The 14419-nt window shown below is 39.3% G+C and overlaps 1 long non-coding RNA gene across 2 annotated transcripts in view; it reads left to right on the top strand.

Annotated features, from left to right (window-relative positions):
- Window positions 1-13795, top strand: part of LOC106025169 (uncharacterized) — a 48521-nt gene extending 34726 nt beyond the window's left edge. For both annotated transcript variants that reach the window (XR_001198745.3, XR_010041787.1), the window contains 2 exons: window positions 10160-10272; window positions 12854-13795. This is a non-coding gene — a long non-coding RNA (uncharacterized LOC106025169). The remainder of the gene's footprint in view (window positions 1-10159; window positions 10273-12853) is intronic.
- The last annotated feature ends 624 nt before the right edge of the window (window positions 13796-14419 follow it).

Below are 14419 nucleotides of genomic sequence, written 5' to 3'. Positions count from 1 at the left end.
ACACTTTAAACAAAGGCCATTGTATAAGCAAGTTGTTCTTTTCACTGTTAAGTGCTCCAAATGCTTACAGATAAGTAGCAGGACATGGTGGCACATGCCCTTAATTGCAGCACTCCGGAAGGCTAAGGAAAAAGACTGCCAAGTGGAGCCCAGCCTGGGTAATTCAGTGACCGGGTAAGACTGTCTCAAAATAAAAAAGAAAGATCTTGAGATATAGCTGGGCGCAAAAGTTCCAGGTTCAGTTCTTAGCACAGCAAGGAAAAAAAAAAGATAAATAGGTGACACTTAATTGTAAAAGGGTGGAAAATGAGTTTTTAAGTACATAGTTTATCTGCTCAATGGAGTGAAGAATGATGAGGATTCAGAAGAGGAATCATGAGCAATTTTTAACATGTTTTTTTTTTGTTTTTTTTTTTTTTTTTTTTGGGTACTTGGCCAATCTTCTGGAGTAAGCACCGTTTCTAACATTTGTATAAGTAGTCATTCTAAATAAGGAAATGTTGCCAGTAACTAAATAAAAATTATTGCCTATCACCCTCCCAGACTTAGCCCACTCCCCACTGCGGAATGCTTCCTGCTCCCACAGTGCCAGAACGGCACCCCACAGACAGCAGCACAAATCACTGTTGGTTACCTCTCCTGTCTGACAGGCACTGGAACCCTGAGGAGGGCGGTGCGCATCCTCATTACCATGCAACATGTCTCTGAGATCTCAGTCTAGCTCATTTAGAGTAATTTTAAATGCCTACATGCTACTTTTAAGAAATCAGTAACTTAGAAAATTTTCACTCAAAACCTACCCAAAATATACAGCGATTAGGCAGATAACCCAGCAGTAGAAATAAAATTTGCAAAGGGTACAAGTAAGTCAACTCTTTCCAAAGCTCTCAACTCAAACCAATACTTGTTTTCTCTAACGTAGAGTGCATAATGTCACTCACAGAAGTAGCACAGTCTTAGCATGACACACTATGACTCCATACCTCGGGTGCCTATGAGCTGTGTGGGACTTACAGTCTAACACCAGCAGAAAGACTGTAAATATGGCAAATGAATGTGCAAGCTGAATGTGAGAGATTGTGCAGAGACTAGGCAGGAAAGGTGAGGTGAGCTGTCCAGACCACGGGAAGACTGTGTTTTCCAAGAAATTCCTGATGAGAATACAGTGCTTCCCTGCCGTGATGTGCAGATGCTACTTCAGGGGAAGTGCGAGCTGCAGAAGACACAGAATGGCACCGTCACCTGGTGCTGCTGCACATTAAGAGGACCTGGGATACTGCAGTGGGGTGTGATGTGGCCTGGTTCCTTGGAGTATTGCAAAGCAGAGCCAGGCTGGGTAAGAAAGAACTCAGCACAGTTCGGGACTGAATGGCCCTGGGGATTCACTCATTCTGCAGTAAGCTGAAAAGATGGCGTAGAGGCTGAAAAGAAGGAATTCTGTGTTTTAATATAGGAAGTGAACAGGTGTGTTTGCTGGCAGGATTGAGTCAATGCAGAGAAGAGAGAGCACTGGGGAATGACCCAACAGTGTCCTGGCACAGGTCTAGGGATGGACAGAGGGTGGGTGGCCCTGGCCAGGCACCACTGTCAGCTTCATGACAGAAGAGTGGGCCCAGACCACGCTGCTGTGCAGTGACCATTGCGAGGGAGGGCGCCCTAAAGCTTGGATGTTCTCAGGGAATCAGGGGTACATTCATCAGCCGAGCAGGAGAAAGAGCAGTTAGAGGAGGGTAAGTGTGGAGAAATCCAGAAGCTGTTGTCTGAGAGACAAAAAAGGGGTTCTGGGGAGGGCAGGCAGGGTCTGGGCTGCACCGAAGCCCTCTTGGACTAGAGACCTGCACTCGAGTTAGACTTGTTCACACTGGTTTTTCCTCATTCAAATTTTGAGTGAAGGTTGGCAGAGTTATATATTAATAAAGGCATAGTCATATAATTAAATGCCACCAACAAAGATACGGACATGAGAGCTGGCAATGTGTGTGACAGGAGTAACTACTGCATAATGAACCATGATTTTACACCATCTTTTGTTTATGCAAAGTTTTTGTTTGTATGTTTTTCTGGTACTGGGGATTGAACTCATGACCTTGTGCTTACCAGGCAAGCACTTGAGCTGCTGAGCTAAATCCCCAGCCCCATAAACCATGATTTTAAATTGAGCTAGAGAGCACAAGCTGTGAGGTTCTCATCCATGCACACAGATGTGCTACAGGAACTATCAGACCATATTGGATGCCACCACTGTCAGGGCAAGAGTGTCAGAGCAGTAACCTGGGACAATAGGCTGTGATGATGTGTCCCCTCTATCCCACCAACATTTTATTATGGATGCCTCCCTCCCAAAGTAGAGTAGGTGAAAGAATATGGTGACCCGGACTTAATCTCATGAGCATTTTGCTGTATACCTTTGTATGGCTTTCACTTAACAATTGGAAGGTAATTACAGATATCATGGTATCCCATCCTTGAATACTTTGACATTTTACTAAATGGTGTTGAAGATGCCGGGCTACTTAGTTAGTAGCCATGTTTCATGTCTTATTATTGGAAAGCTTGAAATTCTTCAAAGCATGACTTTTACACTTAGTGCTGACTGCAGATTTTGTAAGCATTTAAAGTGACGACTCCTGGAGTTCGCCTGTTGTGTGCAGCTGAGGCTGCACAGAGCACAGACTGGAGGAGGTTATGGCAACACAGTGAAGCTAGGGAGCTGGACATAGCATCTGGCAGGGCATGGGGAGCACTCTAGGAGCAGGGGTCAAATGCTGGGTGTTGGGCAGACACAGGGGGTGTGGGGAGCAGGGAGGCCTCATCCTAGTGGTGTGAGCAAAGCAAGTGAGTTCTAGGGAGAGCTAGGCCCAGCCAGAGAGGGCATCAGGGCAGCTCCCCAAAGAGGACAAGCTGGACAGAGGGCTGCGTTCTCCTGATCACATGGCCTGACTCTGGCCTGCTGTGACCAATGAGGGCGCTAGTAAACAAGCCCCAGTGTCCTCATCACTGACTGAGTTTCATTTCACTTATTGTACTGCTATATAGGCTAACATTATTTTCCGAGTTTCATATGTAAAATTCTGTCTCACTATAGAATGCATCTGTTCAATACCAAAAGAGCCACAAAGGAACTCAGGGATGAACACACAAGAAAAACTGTATGTGATCTCTTTCAGAATTAAGGGATAGCAAATTTATATCCATTAAAATTATAAATATAGTTGAAGTCACTATGCATCATTTTACTCTGCCAGGAAATAATTCCTAACATTCTGTGCTTTTAAGAAATCCTTTTTCTACATTGCATCTATAAGTTGATATTTTGTGCTCTATTTGTAAAGAGGGTGTGCCAGCTTTTTACTCTCCACAGAATATACTGTTTGTGCTTATTAACATTATAACATTTTGGCCAGTCAGAGGTGAGATGGTGCCTCAGAGTGGTTTGATTAAGCCTCCTGATTGCTGGGAGCATTTTTTCCTCACACTTTGTGGGCATTTGGGATTCTTTTTTTGGTGAAATACTTGCTCTCATTCTTTGCCCATTTAAAGAATTCTTGTGTAATTCCTTATTGAAGTTAGTTTTTTTCATGTTAATGCTTTGTCATTCTTTTTTTAAAATTTTATTTAAGGAGAAAAAAGAAAAACAGAAAAAGGGTACAGGTTATACAGAATTTCAGAAAAAATAAACAGTAGGAAATCACTAGTTAATAGATTATGTATTGTCATCTTAGAAATAGTTGTTCAGGTTACAAAATTAAAGCATATAGAGTGGACATTCAAACAGTGAGACTGCAAACAGTTCTGTTCAATGATCCAATAAAACTCGGTAATATGGTTACCTATTTTATACACTTAAATATAAATGCAGTTATGTCCTTTAGAGCACTTTCTTTTCCTCTCTTTTGTACAATGACAATTACGCATTTTGGGTTTTATTACTCCCACAGTTCTTATTACTTTATTTTTTTTTTAAGAAAGAAAAACCAAATGTGACATAACAGAACAGAGTCAGTCAAATCAAAAGGATGGACATAATACATAATGTAAAATAAAAAAATACAAGGTGATCAACAATGGTTACCATAATGCCTCTTCCTATCTTAAAAAGAATTGCCTATATCATCAGTTATAGTAAAATTGAACAAAACAGTAAAGAACAAGACCAATAAAACCAAAACATTGGAGACATTAGAGGACTTCAAAAGAAGATAATAATCAACCAGAATGGGTGTCATAATGAATCTTATTGTCTTCATAGTTGTTGCCTATACTTGCAAACTTGGTACTATCAAGCATAACAGAATAGAGGAAAATCAATCAAAACAAGATAGTGAGAGCAATACAGGGTTTCAAATCAAGTAAATAGGAAATCAATATGGGTTACTATAATATATCCTGCTATTTTTTATTTATTTCCCCTTAATTAAAAGGATAAAAATGAAAAAGTAGATAATAAAAAGGAGATTGAGATAAAAGAGGGCATAACAACAAAACAGCGCAGATCAAAACATAGCCATTTAAGCAAAATAGTTTTCACCACAAGATAATTCTGACATAAAAGTAGTTACCATAGTGTCTCTTTCCTTAAAATCTTTGGGTATAACTTCGTATACTGTAGCATCAAACATATCAAGACAATGTAAAACTGTTCAAGAGAATGATGGTATTACAGGGTATTTAGAATCAACTAACAGAAAATGAACAATGGTTTCTGTATAATCTCCTTGTCTATAAAATTTTTGTTTATATTATCACATATGATAAAATCCAATAAGATACAACATGTTAAAACCGATGGAGACAGAAGAACAAAAGCTTGATGGGACTTCAAAACAAGAGGATATTAAATCAGCACTAGCTATTATGATGTCTTGTTTTCTCCAAAATGGCTGTTCCTACCATCCAACCTTCTCTGCCTCATTTCTGTTGAGCTCTTTTTCTGTCATTAGTTGTCAGTTTGTCTTCTTCATTTTGCTTTCTGCTCCATTCATTGTGACCTCTCTGCCACTGTTTCTGGAATCTTGGCATTTTTCATTTTTAGAATATCCTGCAGTATTCTCTGTAGAGTTGAATTGGTGGTTGCATATTCCCCTAGTTCCTCTTTATCCTGGAAGCACCTTGTTTTTCCATCAATTTCTAGGGACAGTTGTGCAGGATATATCAATCTTGGCTGGAGATTATTGTCTTTCAAAGCTTGAATTATTTCCCCCCATTCTCTTCGTGATTTGATGGTTTGTGCCGAGAAATCTGCTGTAATTCTGATGGGTCTTCCCTTGTAAGTGATCTGTTTCTTGTCTCTGACAGCTTTTAATATTCTGTTCTTATATTGGATTTCTGGAATTTTGATTATTATATGCTTGGTTTGGGCTAGATGATTTTGAAATCATCTTTGAGGCTCTGGAGATATCGCTTTATGTTTATTGGTGCCATGTCTGATATTGCATGTTTTCTGTCCTCATTCTCCTTTGCATTTACCTTTCCTGGATCAGTGTTCTCAGGATTGGGGACTGAGGACCCTTTCTTGTTGCCTCTTCTTCTCATACTTTTTGTTCCTTCCATACAAGCATATACAGGAGGCCCAGTTTCTTTCTTTGTTGGTTACAGTTTGTTTGAATCCGCCAGCTAGGTGTTCCCACCCACTGCAGTGTACTAGGGTGACACAGCCCTGGGCAGCCTCTGCTGGGCTCATCCCTCCAGATCAACCTAGTGAAGGCTTCACTGCATTAGGGTGCACCTCCAGGCACTGGGACCTGGTTTGGGCTAGCCTACTGGATCTTAGTCCATGGCATCACCAGGCCAAGTGCTCCCCACCCATCCTGCTTAAGAGAGGGATATGTGACTAAAGTCACCGCAGTGCCCTGTTCTGGCTAGTTTGCCTGGCCCCAGAATGTCCTCTGTTGAAGTCTTCTAGTGTATGAAAGGGTCCCCATTTTTCTCACTCACCGCAGATCGATGTAGGGCTCCCCGCCAGTCCCGCTGTCAACTCCATTCTCCCAATTCCCGCTCTCAGAGCTTTTGCGTGTCTCTCTCCCTGCTGTGCTGATTCAGATGCAGCAGTGGCAGCAGGAAATTCAAATCACAGTTTCCAGAGGCGTGGATTCCAGCTTCCGCGCTGAGATTTTATCTGTTCTGGTTATAGCATTGGGATTGCATTTCCATTTGGTTTCTCTCAGCTTAGTTCGTTCCTGGGTTGGCAGGGTACATCTCCCCTCGCTTAGGACTCCTCACACCACACCACTCCTGGATGCTAAGTTGGTGATCTCAGAGAGCCTCTGTGGCTGCTGCTTTGTCATTCTTAAGCACCTTTGAAATTTTCTTCTAGTCTGGGATTCTGGAATTAAATTTTGGATATATATATATATAACCAAAATTTAATATATATATATTTATATATATTAATTTATATAATATATATAATAATTATATATAATAATTATATATAATAATTTATATATATATTATATATATATAAATTTTATATATATATATATATATATATATATATATATATATCTGTGTGTGTGTGTTGAATTTATTAATCTTAAGGATCTTATTTGCTTTTCATGACCCCTCCCCATCCCATGCTTTTCTCTTCAGCTTCAGCTTCAGCTCCTGTGGGGCAGCCCTGAAATTGTGTCACTGCTTTGCAGAGTCATTGAGCATCACGTTGCAGAGATTTGATCAACAGCTTTCATTTCCAAATTTTCAATGCAAGATGGCACTTTGTTTATGAGCATCTTGAAGTGGAGTTATTTTCTGCCAATAGGTGCATGTCCATGAAGTTTTGGGGGTCATGAACATGTTTGGCTATTTCTGGCACACACATTTATCTAATCACATAACTCTGGATAGAATAATAGGGCATTTGGTGTGCACTTCTTTTCAGTGGTGAGCATTGAACCCAGCGTCCTCTCACTGTGTTTTAATCCCTGCCATCCACCCCCTTTTAGAGACAAGGTCTCATTAAAATTCCTGGGTTGGGTTTGAACTTACATTCCTGTGACTCCAGCCTTACACTTCCCAGAGTACCGGGAATTTAAGTGTGAATCCTCCATACTTGGCTTAAATATATTTTTAGTGTTAGCAAATTTTGCCAAAATATTTTTAGAAAGGATTTTATACTCCCAGTAGTCATGTAAGTGTTTACTATACCCAGTGTTTACTACAGGTACACTAAACTTTTTGCAAGGCACATAGGAGAATAATAGGGTACCAGTGGAGCTTTAATTTGCATTTTCCTGATTATTAAATAATCAAACACAGTCATCTCTACTTCTTAGCCATTTAGAACTCCTCTTTCAAGGAAAAATCTTTTCTAACCTTTACGCATTTTTCTGAGGGGTTGTATTTTTCTTTATTGATTCAAAAGAGGCTTTACTTTTTTATTCTCCCAACCCACGTGTATTGCAAATACAGCATCTTCTGTCAGTATGTGACTTGTTTTTTTATTCTTTTTTTGAGTGACATTCTCTTTAAATTGTCCAGCCTGCCTTGGAACTTATACTCCTCCTACCTCAGCCTTACTGGATTAGATAGCATTGTGCTGCTACACTTGGCATCTTTTTATTTCTTACAGTGTCTTTCGATAACTTACATTTTAATGTAACTGAATTTTAGGTTTTTTTCTAAATAGAACTGTATTTTGTTGTTTGTTAAGGTACTGGAGATTGAACCCAGGTTTTTTGCACTGGACTATATCACCAAACCTTTTTATCTTTTTTAGACAGGGTCCTCTAAGTTCCTCAGACTGGATTTGAATTTGTGGCTCTCTTTCTCAGCCTCCCAGAGTGCAGGGATTACAGGGCGCACCGCTGCACCTGGCTCCTGCATAACCTAACCCTTGGGATCTGTCAGCACCATTTGTTATCCAGTTTCCTCCTTTCCTACCCTCATGTCTTGTGTGTTAGTTAAGGTGGCTACAGTGCTGCACACAGCAAGCCTGCTCCCAGGATTCAATGCTTCTACTTACTCCTGTTCTACTGAGCTGTCAGCATTTTTCAGGGTTCAGATTAATGCTCACGATCAGCCTGGGAACACTTGCTATATAATGAGCTGGCAGAGCTGACTCCATTGGCAAGTATTTCATGCCTGCAGCTTTGATTTTCTTATGTGTAAAATGAGAATATTAGTCTTGTCTCTGGAGATACTGGGAGCACTTCACACACACGCTCTGAGAGCTGGAAGATGTTCTTTCTGTGTACTGTCTGAACAGAGTGTCCCTATTAGCCCTGACCCTGGACGCCATCCATGCACACTGGCACAAGCCAAACCTCTGTGTTCCCCTTAGTTCCTTTTTCCCTTTGTTCTTACCCACCATTCCCACCACTGACCAAATCAGTCTATCTCCTGCTGGTATTTTTGGAATTTATCCTGTTGAACTGGAGGAACCAGCTGACACCTGGCTGTTTGGAGCCAACACACCAAGGATTCCACGTGGTGATGTTTCTATTGGTGTTACACATCCTCCCTGCATGTCTGATGGCCTCCAGGTGAACTCTGCCTGTGTTCTCCACACCTTTGCCCTTAGCTTTTGGCATCTGCAGTGGTTGATACACTGTGTCAACTTGAGAAGTCAACAGCTTAACTAAGTGACTTAGTTACTTAGATTCTGGGGTGCAGAGGACTTGCCCTTCCCCTCCAGGATGTTGCTCATTGTGTCAACTCCAGAAGTTTATAAGCTTAACTAAGTGACTCCGAAGAGGGCCAGGGCCCTCACTTTGTAAATATCCAGAGCCTGTACCAGGGGAAGGCATGGAAACGGTGTGGGTGTAAAAAAACTCCTAATCCCAGGGCAGATAGCCTGCATACAATAAAAAGAAAATGAGGAATTGATTGCTGGTCCTTTGGGAAAGCTCATCTTCTCCTTCAGTTTGGACAGCATCTGCCTTCCAGCACTGACCATTCAGGTTAGGCCTGGGACTCTTCAGTCTTCCATCGGGCCCCCGATACAGACTTTCATGGAATACTGCAGTGAGCTCCAGACTGAACACCTCAGTCCCTCTGCACACTTTCTCATCCAACTGTGTGGCTGATCATCAGAAACCAATCTTGTAATTTCTTACACATTTGTATATCATGTGCTCTACCTGTTTCTCTAGTAAACCCTGACCATTATAGTGTCCTTCATACTTTTTAATGTGCAAGTCAGTCTGAAAATTGAACAAAACTCTGATTCAAAGTTGGGACTATTTACAGCTTGAGTCATTAGAACACAAGTAAGAAAATATGAGCGTGTCAGTATATTTCTTAAAATTTATCTGTTACTGGTTGCTTATGTGTATTGATTGATTGATTGATTGATTGATTGGTGCTGAGAATTGAACTCCTGACCTCACATGTGCCAGATAGACGCTTCTGCCACTGAGCTAATCCCTGGCCTTGCATTTACTTTTATAACAATGGGTTAAGGACATGATAGGTGTTCTGGTCATCAGTTAAGACATAACTTCTAGGTTACTTAGGTTTTGACCAAACACCCAGTTATGGTTAAGCCAAATGCTCTGTGTATTCCTAGATGCCTGTTTTATCGGTACCCCACACCAGTCTCTTAACATTTCTTGTCATTGTCTCCAGAATATGTTCATATCTTTTAGGTTATTTGAGTCCCAGTTTTTTCTCTAGATTGCAGGCTGACAATATTGTAATTTGATATTGTCTTTGTCTGCCTTGATCTCTGAGAAGTTAAATACTTGTATAAGTATTTAAATTTATATAATACTCATACAAACTCGTAAAGAAAAATGTAAGTTTTGCTTAATTAAAGGTAAAGGGTAGCAGTTCACAAGGAAACATAGAACTAAGGAAATATGTAACTATGCTAGTAAAACTTTAAATAACTTAACATTTTAAATACAATTATTAATATTGAACCTAACTTTTACAGCGGTACTGACAGAGACTCCATCACGAAGATCCAAGTCTGTGCTTCCTTGGGTGTTTCAGGTAGCCCAGATAAAGGATAAGTGGATGTTTTCCATATTTCTATATATTCAAGTATAGATTACTCAGGCATAAAATTAATTCATTGTTTCTAAACCATGTATAAGGGTAGCTTTTAAGAATATAAATGATTTCTACATAATACCAAATCCAGTCCTAGAGCCCTATAAAGTTAGGATCTAGCTTTAGTAAATAAAAATTTTAACTGCTCTACTGTCTTGTCTTACAGGCTGCCTTGCCCAGGAAGCCACTTGAACCAGTGAACTTCCTAGATCCTGAGTATAAAAAGAAAGAAGGAAGAAAAAGGAGAAGAAATTCGGGAAGAAATGATTCATCCTAGTGGTAATGTTAAGAGTTGTTTTTAAATGCAAAAAGAGAATGTGGACTAAAGTAGAGTGGAAAAGCTTAAAGCATGGTCATGTGTGGCTTGACAGGGAGGGATGCATGTGAGAGCCACACTGTTGGATGATTGTGTCATAGTGTGAATGTGACCGAGTGATGGTATAGGCCAGGACACACATAAAGTGATATATATATCACTAAGATACCACAAAGATCAGATCTAGCACAAGATTAGAAGACAATACGATCAGAAAATGCAATGAGTATAAGATGTACAAGACTGTTGCTGGTGGATCATGGCTTATTCGTCATAGAAAAAAATTAATAGTGTATTTTGAAATAAAATGTACAGTGTAGAAAGTTACTCTTAAATATTATGCAATTTACAGTTGTGTGTGCTATTCTTTTTCATAGTGGCCAGTGAGGACTTGTTTGCACTGCTGCAAACCTAAGTGTCATGACAGTCGCAGAGCAGCACTGTGATTATGTGGTCCATCATGAAACTGTCAGTGCTACCTTGACTCCAGGACTGTGGGGCTTGAGTCCCTGCACTCCTAACACTAATTTACTCACTCTTTATAGCTTAGTGGTATAATGAAAGGAATACAGTGACGCTCTTTTAACTGATGCTTGTGGCAAACGGTTTCAAAGCCTGAGTAGTCTAACTCTCATCTGTAAGCTTTTCTTGTCTTGGTCATCAGACAGGGGCTCCCATCTCCAGCCCACTTAGGAAAGTGAGTGGGAAAAAGACCTAGCTCAGTGTCCCAGCTCAGAGAGAGAGAGAGAGAGAGAGAGAGAGAAAGGGATAGACATAAACAGGGTTTGTTGAAAGTAGATGATGAGAGCTTGTTTTCTTAGATTTATGGAGAATTTGCTCTTCAGATGCCTTGATCTAACTCATCTTAATATAAATTATAAACTTGAAGAATAAGAGGATGGGAACAATGGTTAATGGAAGCAGTCGGGCTTTCTGTGTCATATGTGGCAACAAATCATTGATGAGGAAAGGTTTTCTGTTTCAGATGAATTCCAGCCAATAAAGGGAGAATGAATAAGCATAACTTAGAGCCTACCAGTTTGCAACCCCTAATGAAATAAAGGTCTTCTCTACTTTTAGAGAATATTTTCCTGTTTTGTTATGAAAAATTTCAAAGGGAACACATAAGATTTAACCTATCTTATGTGGTTTCAGGAAGAACTCTTACCCACTGATAATACCGTGGTTTTGGGGGTTGGAAAATGTTTATAAAAATGGCGAGCAGGTTATAGTGTTTCCTAATGGAACTCAGAAAGGAGGCACAGATGGAAAGAGCATCTAACATTTCTTTAGAATATTTTTTATTGATAAATTATTAATTATATGTTATGAGTTTTGCTATATTAAACAATGAATACTTAACAGGAAAAGTCACAAAATGTTGAATTTTTAATATTGAATGTTAATAAAACATCAAAATTTTAAACATTGACTATTTTATTGTTTGAGTCTAAAAAAGGGCATGAGAAATAAATTTCCTTATGAACTATAATGAAAATACCAACAAAATCCTACATAAAAAATTTACTTCCATTATCATAACTAAGGCAGTCTACACACATGACAACAGCATGTTCCCTGCACACACCTTTCTTACACTGACAGCACATGTTATTTGCTGTCCTGGCCTTTTTGTGGGGCAGATTTGAGATCTCAGTGGTCTTGCTGTTTTGTCAGAAGGTTCTTGTTATACAGTGTATAGTTAGCAGGCACAAAATATCAATGAAATATTAAATTCTTAATATGTAGTGTGCATTTAGACATCAACATTTTCACATCCATTGTGTACTTCCTTAAGAAACTTAAAAGATAACATCAGAAATAAATTCCTTTATGAACTACAATGAAATTCCAATAGAACTCTACCAATGAAATAAACTTTGCTTCAACTGTCACACGCAAGCCAGTCTTCACACATGACAAGCTACATAAACAAGTATCACTTACACTGATAGCATGTATGTCTGTTTTCTTTAGGGAACAGCTGACAGCATTTTTCTTTTCCAGTCGTCAGTGTAGGTTTTTATGATGCTGTGTCTGCTTGTTTGCCTCTAAGTTCACCGGTGTTCTGCACAATTGTTTTGTGTAGTTCCCTGGGCAAAAACGTTTTGTTTTCCCTCTGCTGTAAGTGATCTCTTTGAGTTCCTGTCCTTAACCTCTAAGAAAATTTCCACATATTTTGCATTTGTTATTTTCTTTACAAACCGTCAGACAATGTATGCCACACATATTTAGGATCACGTAAAACACAACCATTGCTCAATGCTTTGAGTTTCAAATGGCATCATAGTTGCTGGGTAACTCAGCAGCATGCACTCCACCGTCAGCTTTGTTGTTGAAAGTTTCCATCCCGAGCTCCTGATTTGTCAAGGTTTTCCTGGCAATATTTCCATAATGTTGACATCAGCAGTACCAGTTTGCTTTTCTTTGCCATGTATAAGGACAAGCTTCTATCTTTCGGATGTTAAAACATTGAACTATACAATTCTGTGTTTTGAAATTGCAACATTTCATTTGGAATTTCTGCTTTCTTCCTGTATACAGATCCTGTGCTGATGAACTTGTGCTTTGTTAGAAAATGTAAGATCAACTGGAAGCCAATAAACCAACTGGCACATGTCACATTCTGGTTAGTTTGGGAGATGGAAGCAACAAGCCTGTTCTCAACATTGTTCAGTTCATCACTATAAGAATAAAGATCTGATGGCTAAGTTCCAGGATAGATCTCTAAACTGGAAGCATAAAAAATGTTTGTATCTACAAGGGCATACATTTTCATGCTGTATTTTGGCTCTTTACTTTTCCATAAGGCTTTTACATTCATGTGATCACCTTGAAAAATCTGTGCTAAGCACAGCAGACTTATGAATACTTTCAGTTCATCTAGTAAGGTGCCACAATAAATACATTTTTGAATATGGCTATTAGTGCATACCGAATGGCCTTTGTGTATTTCATAGCCTCTTGTAACGTTTTTTCTGTTACAGTTTTCAGCATTGAATGGCAGTGTTGCCGGTCTGTCCAATACATTTCATTTCTGTCAAGACCTTCATTATATTTTCAGACTTAGTTTTGACTTTGGATTATTCCTTTTGTTTGTGGATATTTTGCAAAATTCTGACTAGTCAAATATATACTTTTGTTACTGTTTTCTTCATAATCTAAATCAAGGAGGTCTGCCTTCCCTGTGCGTCAGCTGATTCTTGTTTGTCACTGTCACAGAAACTTTGGCTCACATATCCAACGTCAATGTCATCATCATCATCATCATCCACCCACACCACTCTTCTATTATGAAAGCATGTGTTTTACCATAATTAATCATCTTCATTATCTATCTGACACAAGTAATCTGATATTTCACTTTTGTCTTCCTCCAAAATTTGCAAATATGGTTTTTAATATGCTATTGTACTGAACTGGGCTACTTGTACCAGAAAAATGAAAGCAAAACACTTTTAAAAAAATAAATTCTGCAATGGCGCAGGTCTGTTGGATGCTTGAATAAAAAGAAAAAACTGCTCTGCAAAGCATAAGCATTTTGCCACTTTTGCACACATGCACACTTCTTGACATTCATCTTACCAAGTGGGTAAACACACAGATTACTTCCTGTGTCTCTCAGGGAAAGGTGAGATGCACCACTGGCTACTGTAACACTTAAGTAAATATTTACAATAGAAAAGTAATGAATGGGTCTTGTGGACCCTGGCTTATGCCTTAGCTACCCCAAGCAGGTCATGCCAGATAACAGAGTGTTATGTTCCTGGGCGTGTTACTTCCCAGTCGCCCATCTTGGAAGAGCAGTCTCCTGAATTTATATCTTTACAGATCTACCATTATATTGCTTCCTAGTCTACTTACACCATAGAGTCCAAAGGACTTGAAGTTCTACCCTTCTCAAGTGGACAGATAGGTACACATTTGCTCTGCCTACCTTGTTAAATTCTTCTCTTCCTTTAACTAATAAGAATTTATGGTAACTTTTTTAAAATAGAAAAACAAGTCCCAGTTGGAAGAAATCATATTTCTTGATCAGATTATAAAAAATTATTTGCTGATGGCTAAGAAGAAAGCATCTTCTAAGAGGATAGATTGGTCAGAGTATGC

Source organism: Cavia porcellus, unplaced genomic scaffold, assembly GCF_034190915.1.
Source record: "Cavia porcellus strain 051 isolate PalLab524CR breed Dunkin Hartley unplaced genomic scaffold, mCavPor4.1 scaffold_21, whole genome shotgun sequence".
Classification (NCBI taxonomy): domain Eukaryota; kingdom Metazoa; phylum Chordata; class Mammalia; order Rodentia; family Caviidae; genus Cavia; species Cavia porcellus.
This window is presented reverse-complemented; position numbering and strand designations above follow the sequence as displayed.